This window comes from Salvelinus namaycush, unplaced genomic scaffold (assembly GCF_016432855.1).
Source record: "Salvelinus namaycush isolate Seneca unplaced genomic scaffold, SaNama_1.0 Scaffold556, whole genome shotgun sequence".
Taxonomy (NCBI): Eukaryota; Metazoa; Chordata; class Actinopteri; order Salmoniformes; family Salmonidae; genus Salvelinus; species Salvelinus namaycush.
In genome coordinates, this window is record NW_024061260.1 from 126852 (window position 1) to 136797 (window position 9946).

Consider the following 9946-nt stretch of genomic DNA (forward strand, 5'->3'; position numbering starts at 1 on the left):
AACTAACCAAGAACCAACCAAACTAACCAAGAAACAACTTCATCAGATGACAGTCTTATAACATGTTACACAATAAATCTATGTTTTGTTCGAAAAATGTGCATATTTGAGCTATAAATCAGTTTTACATTGCAGCTACCATCACAGCTACCGTCACAAATAGCACCGAAGCAGCCAGAGTAATTATAGAGACCAACGTGAAATACCTAAATACTCATCATAAAACATTTCTGAAAAATGCATGGTGTACAGCAAATGAAAGACAAGCATCTTGTGAATCCAGCCAATATTTCCGATTTTTTTAAAGTGTTTTACAGCGAAAACACAATATAGCATTATATTAGCTTACTACAATAGCCTACCACACTACCGCATTCATTCATTCAAGGCACGTTAGCGATAGTGATAGGCACGTTAGCGATAGCGAATAAACCAGCAAAATATATTAATCTTTTCACTAACCTTCTCAAAATTCATCATATGACAGTCCTGTAACATCATATTACACAATACATATATGGTTTGTTCGGAAATGTGCATATTTAGAGCTGATATCCGTGGTTACACATTCTGAAAACTTAGCATCTTTTTCCCAGAATGTCCGGATATTTTTCTGACACTCACCTATTCTGACCAAATAACTATTCATAAACATTACTAAAAAATACATGTTGTATAGGAAATGATAGATACACTAGTTCTTAATGCAATCGCCGTGTTAGAATTCTAAAAATAACCTCATTACGACATGCAGCTTACGTTATGGCGAGAGAACGCCCAAAATCTGGGCGCAAACTAATAGTACACATGTTCGACAGATATATGAAATAACATCATAAATGGGTCCTACTTTTGTTGAGCTTCCATCAGAATGTTGTACAAGGTGTCCTTTGTCGGGAACAATCGTTATTTGGTTTTAGAATGGCATTTTTCCCTCTCGAATGAGCAAGCAAAACTAGCCAAGTGGCGCTAAGCTCTCCTTCGTCACCAAACGCAAAGAACGCAACACGTCTAAACTCCCGAAAAAATTTCAATAATCTAATAAAACTATATTGAAAAAACATACTTTACGATGATATCTTCACATTTATCAAATAAAATCAAAGCCGGAGATATAAGACGTCTATAACGATTGCTTTTCAGAAGCCAATACTGGTGACCTTTATGCGCTTCCTGAACAAATGAATTCTGGGGTCATGTCATTCCAAGCTGTCTCTTTTGACCATAGAAAGAGATTGAGACCCCATTTCACCTCTCACAGCCTATTGACATCTAGTGGAAGGCGTTTGAAGTGCATGTATAGTCATAAATCTCAAGCAAAATGATAGGGAGGGCCTGGAACAGAGCCTCGATTTGAGATGTTTCACTTTCTGACAGGAAGTTTGCTGCAAAATTAGTTCTGTTTTACTCACAGATATAATTCAAACGGTTTTAGAAACTTGAGAGTGTTTTCTATCCAATAGTAATAATAATATGCATATTGTACGAGCAAGAATAGAGTACGAGGCCGTTTAAATTGGGCACGATTTTCCCCCAAAGTGTAAATAGCGCCCTCTATCCTCAACAGGTTTGTTTCCCATGCTTGTTCAATGAACCATAACAATTAATGAACATGCACCTGTGGAACGGTTGTTAAGACACTAACAGCTTACAGGTAGGCAGGTAGGCAATTAAGATCACAGTTATGAAAACTTAGGACACTAAAGAGGCCTTTCTAGTGACACTCAAAAACACAAAAGAAAGATGCCCATGGTCCCTGCACATCTGCGTGAACGTGCCTTAGGCATGCTACAAGGAGGCATGAGGACTGCAGATGTGGCCAGGGAAATAAATTGCAATGTCCGTACTGTGAGACGCCTAAGAGAGCGCTACAGGGAGACAGGACGAACAGCTGATTGTCCTAGCAGTGGCAGACCACGTGTAACAACACCTGCACAGGATCGGTACATCCGAACATCACACCTGCGGGACAGGTACAGGATGGCAACAACAACTGCCCAAGTTACACCAGGAACGCACAATCCCTCCATCAGTGCTCAGACTGTCCGCAATAGGCTGAGAGTGGCTGGACTGAGGGCTTGTAGGCCTGTTGTAAGGCAGGTCCTCACCAAACATCACCGGCAACGACGTTGCCTATGGGCACAAACCCACTGTCGCTGGACCAGACAGGACTGGCAAAAAGTGCTCTTTACTGATGAGTCGCGGTTTTGTCTCACCAGGGGTAATGGTCGGATTCGCGTTTATCGTCGAAGGAATGAGCGTTACACCGAGGCCTGTACTCTGGAGAGGGATCGATTTGGAGGTGGAGGGTCCGTGGGGGGCGGTGTGTCACAGCATCATCGGACTGAGCTTGTTGTCATTGCAGGCAATCTCAACGCTGTGTGTTAAAGGGAAGACATCCTCCTCCCTCATGTGGTATCCTTCCTGCAGGCTCATCCTGACATGACCCTTCAGCATGACAATGCCACCAGCCATACTGCTCGTTCTGTGTGTGATTTTCTGCAAGACAGGAATGTCAGTGTTCTACCATGGCTAGCGAAGAGCCCGGATCTCAATCCCATTGAGCACGTCTGGGACCTGTTGGATCGGAGGGTGAGGGCTAGGGCCATTCCCCCCAGAAATGTCCGGGAACTCGCAGGTGCCTTGGTGGAAGAGTGGGGTAACATCTCACAGCAAGAACTGGGAAATTTGGTGCAGTCCACGAGGAGGAGATGCACTGCAGTACTTAATGCAGCTGGTGGCCACACCAGATACTGACTGTTACTTTTGATTTTGTCCCCCCCTTTGTTCAGGGACACATTATTCCATTTCTGTTAGTCACATGTCCTTGGAACTTGTTCAGTTTATGTCTCAGTTGTTTAATCTTGTTATGTTCATACAAATATTTACACACGTTAATTAAGTTTGCTGAAAATATACGCAGTTGTCAGTGAGAGGACGTTTCTTTTTTTGCAGAGTTTTTAAATAGGCTGTATACAGTACAAGTCAAAAGTTTTGACACACCTGCTCATTTAAAGGTTATTCTTTATTTGTACAATTTTCTACATTGTAGAATAATAGCGAAGACATGAAAACTTTGAAATAACACATATGGAATCATGTAACAAAAAAAGTGTTAAACAATTTTTATTTTATTTTTTTATTTTGAGATTCTTCAAAGTAGCCACCATTTGCCTTGATGACAGCTTTGCACACGCTTGGCATTCTCTCAACCAGCTTCCTGAGGAATGCTTTTACAATAGTCTTGAAGGAGTTCCAACATTTGCTGAGCACCTGTTTGCTGCTTTTCCTTCTCTCTCCGATCCAACTCATCCCAAACCATCTCAATTGGGTTGAGGTCGGGTGATTGTGGAGGCCAAGTCATCTGATGCAGCACTCCATCACTCTCCTTCTTGGTCAAATAGCCTTTACCCAGCCTGGGGGTGTGTTGGGTCATTTTCCTGTTGAAAAACAAATGATATTCTCACTATGAGCAAACCAGATGGAATGACATATCGCTGCAGAATGCTTTGGCAGCCATGCTGGTTAAGTGTTCATTGAATTCGAAATAAATCACAGACAGTGTCACCAGCAAAGCACCCCCACACCATCACACCTCCTCCTCCATGCTTCATGGTTGGAACCACATATGCGGAGATCATCCGTTCACCTACTCTGCGTCTCACAAAGACACGGCGGTTGGAACCAAAATTCTCGTATTTGGACTCATCAGACCTAAGGGCAGATTTCCACCGTTCTAATGTCCATTGCTTGTGTTTCTTGGCCCAAGCAAGTCTCTTCTTATTATTGGTGTCCCTATAGTAGTGGTTTCTTTGCAGAAATTCGACCATGAATGCCTGATTCACACAGTCTCCTCTGAACAGTTGATGTTGAGATGTGTCTGTTACTTGATCTCTGTGAAGAATTTATTTGGGCTGCAATTTCTGAGGCTGGCAACTCTAATGAACTTGTCCTCTGCAGCAGAGGTAACTCTGAGTCTTCCTTTCCGGTGGCGGTCCTCATGAGAGCCAGTTTCATCATAGCGCTTGACGGTTTTTACGACTGCACTTGAAGAAACTTTCAAAGTTCTTGACATTTTCCAGATTGATCAGTCTGGAAGCAACGTCAGCACAATACCTATTCATCAGGAGTTTATTTAAATGGGTTTCCATGGCCGAGCAGCCACACACAAGCCACAGATCACCATGCCCAATGCCAAGCGTCGGCTGGAGTGGCGTAAAGCTCGCCACCTTTGGACTCTGGAGCAGTGGAAACGTATTCTCTGGTGTGATGAATCCTACTTCACCATCTGACAGTCCAACATATGATTCTGGGTTTGCACAGTCCATAGTGCCAACTGTAAAGTTTGGGGGAGGAGGTATAATGGTCTGGAGCTGTTTTCCATGGTTCGGACTAGGCCCCTTAGTTCCAGTGAAGGGAAATCTTAAAGCTACAGCCTACAATGACATTCTAGACGATTCTGCGCTTCCAACTTTGTGGAAACAGTTTGGGGAAGGCCATTTCCTGTTTCAGCATGACAATGCCCCCATGCACAAAGCGAGGTCCATACAGAAATGGTTTGTCGAGATCGGTCTGGAAGAACTTGACTGTCCTGAACAGAGCCCTGACCTTGACCCCATCGAACACCTTTGGGGTGAATTGGAATTCTGACTGCGAGCCAGGCCTAATCGCCCAACATATCAGTGCCCGACCTCACTAATGCTCTTGTGGCTGAATGGGAGGAAGTCCCTGCAGCAATGTTCCAACATCTATTGGAAAGCCTTCCCAGAAGAGTGGAGGCTGTTATAGCAGCAAAGGGGGGACCAACTCCATACTAATGCGCATCAATTGGGAGTGAGATGTTTGACGAGCAAGTGTCCACATACTTTTGGTAATGTAGTGTATGTTAAGTATCTGCCAACGGTGATTTTCATAGGGGCTCCAGAGTGGTGCAGTGGTCTAACACACTGCATATCAGTGCTAGAGGCGTCACTACGAACCCTGGTTCGTTTCCAGGCTGTATCACAACCGGCCGTGATTGGGAGTCTCATAGGGCGGCGCACAATTGGCCCAGCATCGCCAGGGTTAGTGTTTGGCCGGGGTAGGTAGTCATTGTAAATAAGAATGTGTTCTTAACTGACTTGCCTAGTTAAATAAAGGTTAAATAGGCCCAGCTGTTACTTTGTTAAAGCATATTGCATTGAGCTTACATAGCCTATATCTGCAAGTATTTTGTTGATTTTCATTGATGTTACATTCACGTCAACAATTAATGACTAATAGTCGCTTAATTGTTTTCATTTCAAATGTCATAGTCCAAGATGGCATCCGTTTTAATTTTGTCTGCGGAAAGGTGCAGATTACCCTGTTTGCATTCATTGCTTTGCTGATAACATTGTACTGGGAAATGCAACACTTGTCTTTTGTGTCGTCCTTCCGATCTCAAGAATGCAAGTCCAGTCTTATAATACATTAGGCCTGACAACAAATGTAAGTTATTAATGGCAACAGTCATAGACTGTTCTCTCTGCTACCACACAAGTGGTGCTGATGCATCAAGTCTGGAACCAACAGGATCCTGAATAGCTTCTACCCCAAAGACATGACTGCTAAATAGCTACCAAATAACTAACTATCTGTATTGCCCCCTCTGTGCACCAACTCTTTTGACTCATCACATACACTGCTGCTACTGCTTATTATATATCCTGTTGCTTAGTGACTTTACCCCTACCTACATGTACATGTCTACGTCAATTACCCCGTACACTCACACATTGACTCGGAACTGGTAACCTTACTCATTGTGTATTTATTCCTTGTTTTATAATCGTTCTACAAATGTTCTCTCTGCATTTTTGGGATTGGCCCGTAAGTAAGCATTTCACTGTTAGACTACAGTGGCTTGCGAAAGTATTCACCCCCTCTGCATTTTTCCTATTTTGTTGCCTTATATCCTGGAATTAAAATAGATTTTTGGGGGGGTTTGTATCATTTGATTTACACATGTCTACCACTTTGAAGATGCAATTTTTTGTGTGTGAAACCAACAAGAAATAAGACAAGAAAACAGAAAACTTGAGCGGCATAACTATTCACCCCCCCAAAGTCAATACTTTGTAGAGTCACTTTTTGCAGCAACTACAGCTGCAAGTCTTCTGGGGTATGTCTCTATAAGCTTGGTACATCTAACCACTGGTTAGACTGCTCCAGTGGTTAGATGTGGATGGGTTCCGCTGGTGTACAGCAATCTTTAAGTCATACCACAGATTCTCAATTGGATTGAGGTCTGGGCATTGACTAGGCCATTCCAAGACATTTAAATGTTTCCCCTTAAACCACTTGAGTGTTGCTTTAGCAGTATGCTTAGGGTCATTCTCAAATCTCTGGAAGACTGAAACAGGTTCCTTCAAGAATTTCCCTGTATTTAGCGCCATCCATCATTCCTTCAATTCTGACCAGTTTCTCAGTCCCTGCCGATAAAAAACATCTCCACAGCACAATGCTGCCACCACCATGCTTCACTGTGGGGATGGTGTTCTCGGGGTGATGAGAGGTGTTGGGTTTGCGCCAGACGTAGCGTTTTCCTTGATGGCCAAAAAGCTCAATTTTAGTCTCATCTGACCAGAGTACCTTCTTCCATATGTTTGAGGAGTCTCCCACATGCCTTTAGGCAAACACCAAACGTGTTTGCTTATTTTTTCATTAAGCAATGGATTTTTTCTGGACATTCTTCCGTAAAGCCTAGCTCTGTGGAGTGTACGGCTTAAAGTGGTCCTATGGACAGATACTCCAATCTCCGCTGTGAAGCTTTGCAGCTGATTCAGGGTTATCTTTGGTCTCTTTGTTGCCTCTCTGAATAATGCCCTCCTTGCCTGGTCTGTGAGTTTTGGTGGGCGGCCATCTCTTGACAGGTTTGTTGCGGTGCCATATTTTTTTCCATTTTTTAAATAATGGATTTAATGGTTCACCGTGGGATGTTCAACGTTTCAGATATTTTTTTTATAACCCAACCCTGATCTGTACTTCTCTACAACTTTGTCCCTGACCTGTTTGGAGAGCTTCTTGTTCTTTATGGTCCCGCTTGCTTGGTGGTGCCCCTTGCTTTGTGGTGGTGCAGACTCTGGGGCCTGTCAGAACAGGTGTATATATACTGAGACAGATCATGTGACACTTAGATTGTACAGAGGTTGACTTTATTTAACGAATTATGTGACTTCTGAAGGTAATTGGTTGCACCAGATCTTATCCACTGGCTCCAGGTCATCTACAAGTCTTTGCTAGGTAAAGCCCCGCCTTATCTCAGTTCACTGGTCACCATAGCAGCACCCATCCGCAGCACGCGCTCCAGCTTGTATATTTCACTGGTCACCCCCAAAGCCAATTCCTCCTTTGGCTGACTTTCCTTCCAGTTCTCTCCTGCCAGTGACTGGAACGAACTGCAAAAATCGCTGAAGTTGGAGACTCATATCTCCCTCACTGACTTTAAGCACCTGCTGTCAGAATAGCTCACAGATCATTGCATCTGTACATAGCCCACCTGTAAATAGCCCATCCAACTACCTCATCCCCATACTGTATTTATTTTGCTCCTTTGCAACCCAGTATCTCTACTTGCACATTCATCTTATGCACATCTATCACTCCAGTGTTTAAAACTTCTTCTTGATAGGGGGCGCAATTGAAACATATGGCAAAATATGCGTACCCATTTTAAACTGCCTATTTCTCATCCCCCGAAACTAGAATATGCATATAATAGTAAGATTAGGATAGAAAACACTCTGAAGTTTCCAAAACTGTAAGAATTTTGTCTGTGAGTTAAACAGAACTTTTATTGCAGGTGAAAACCTGAGAAAATTTCAAGCGGGAAGTGGCACTAATTTTGAGAGCTCTGTGTTCGAAAGCCGTCCTATTGCATATGTGAAGTCTCATCAATAAGACCTCTTTTTCTATGTCTTCCCTAAGGTGTCAACAGCTTTTAGACGTAGTTTCAGGCCTTTATTTTGAAGGATGAGCTTGTAAGAGCAAATTGAGCAAGTGGACAGGTGGGGGCTCTCCGGGTGAATCATGCGTAAATCTGAAAAGGTAGCCATTGTTTCTCTCGCTCTAGTGAGAAGCCAACTGTGCCGGTTGATTTATTATCAAATAGATTTGTGAAAAACACAATGAAGTTGGATCAGAAACAACGGTTGACATGTTTATGTGGACATTATGGATATCATTTGGAATTTTTTTCGCCGTTGTCGCGAACGCTTTTTCCTGTGAATTCCTGGGTCATGACGCAACAAACAAACGGAGTTATTTGGATGTGAAACATATCTTTATGGAACAAAAGGAACATTTGCTGTCTAACTGGGAGTCTCGTGAGTGAAACCAACCAAAAATCAACTAAGGTAAACGATCCATTTGATTGCTTTACTGGATGTTGTTACCGAGTTACCTGACGCTAGCTGTTCTTATTGTTTTGTCGAGCGATCGATACATTTACACAAATGCATGTATTGCTTTCGCTGTAAAGCATCATTTCAAAATCTGAGACGACAGATGGATTAAGGAAAGGCTAAACTGTGTTTTGCAATACTCCACTTGTGATTTCATGAAATTATATTTTATGATTACCCTCTGGCGCTAGGCTAGGCTGTGCTAGTCAGGGTTTTTAATGACAGAAAACCCGGATCCGGGATGGGTAGCAATGAAAGGTTTTAATTGCTATATCGTAACTACCTCGCCACTATGGCCTTATTTATTGCCTTACCTCCCTTATCTTACCTCATTTGCACACTGTTTAAATACTTTTTTTCTACTGTATTATTGACTGTATGTTTGTTTATTCCATGTGTAACTCTGTGTTGTTGTATGTGTCGAATTGCTATGCTTTATCATGGCCAGGTCGCAGTTGTAAATGAGAACTTGTTCTCAACTAGCCTACCTGGTTAAATAAAGGTGAAATATATAAAATAAATACAACATTTAGGGGCTTCATAGCAAAGGGGGTGAATATGCACGCACCACTTTATCACTTTTTTTTATTTATTTTTTATTTTTAAAACAAGTTCTTTTTTTAATTTCACTTCACCAATTTGGACAATTTTGTGTATGTCCTTCACATGAAATCCAAATAAAAATCTATTTAAATTACAGGTTGTAATGCAACAAAATAGGAAAAACGCCAAGGGGGATGAATACTTTTGCAAGGCACTACACCTGTTGTTTTTATGAAGCATGTGAGAAATGAAATTTGACTTGATCTGATATTTCTGTTATTGGGGAAAGAGACACACCTGTTAACCGGGCCAGCCAGCACTTAATCCAGAGGAATTTGCACCTGCAGCGGTTTGAGCCAGGTGGCCATAGGCACTGCGTGCATAAATTAAACAGAAGTCAATGAAAATTCTCTGATCTGTATTTTACTTATCAAAATGCTAAATTTAACTGAGCGAACAGTATAGTCTATCTTATTTGCACTAGCGGAGAGCATTGGCCATATCCCAGTGAAGGCGCATATTCACTCTTCGTCATTGTTGGGTCAGTTCCACTTGAAAGTTTGTTTTTGGACAATAATTTACACCTCCAAGTTCGATGAACATCATATTGTATTTGTGTATCCCCTTCTCGTAGGCCTATTATATGGATCTGACAATGTCGTTTTTATTGATCTGTTTGTCACACTCTTAGAAAAAAGGGTTCTTCAGGACCTTTTTGGTTCTTTGAATAAGATTAAAGAATGCTTTACTAAAAATGTTTCTGTATATTGTCAATATAACAATATATAGATTATTGTTGTATTTGTGATGGGTCACAAATCCAACAACACATGGCCTCATGAACTTTTAGAACCCTTCCAGTCAGGCTTCCGGCACAGAAGCTGCCTTGGGAGAGGTTGTGAACAACCTCCTCTGTGCTGCTGATCCTCGGTACATCTACATCCTCATTCTCCTGGACGTGTCTGCAGCACTTGAAACTG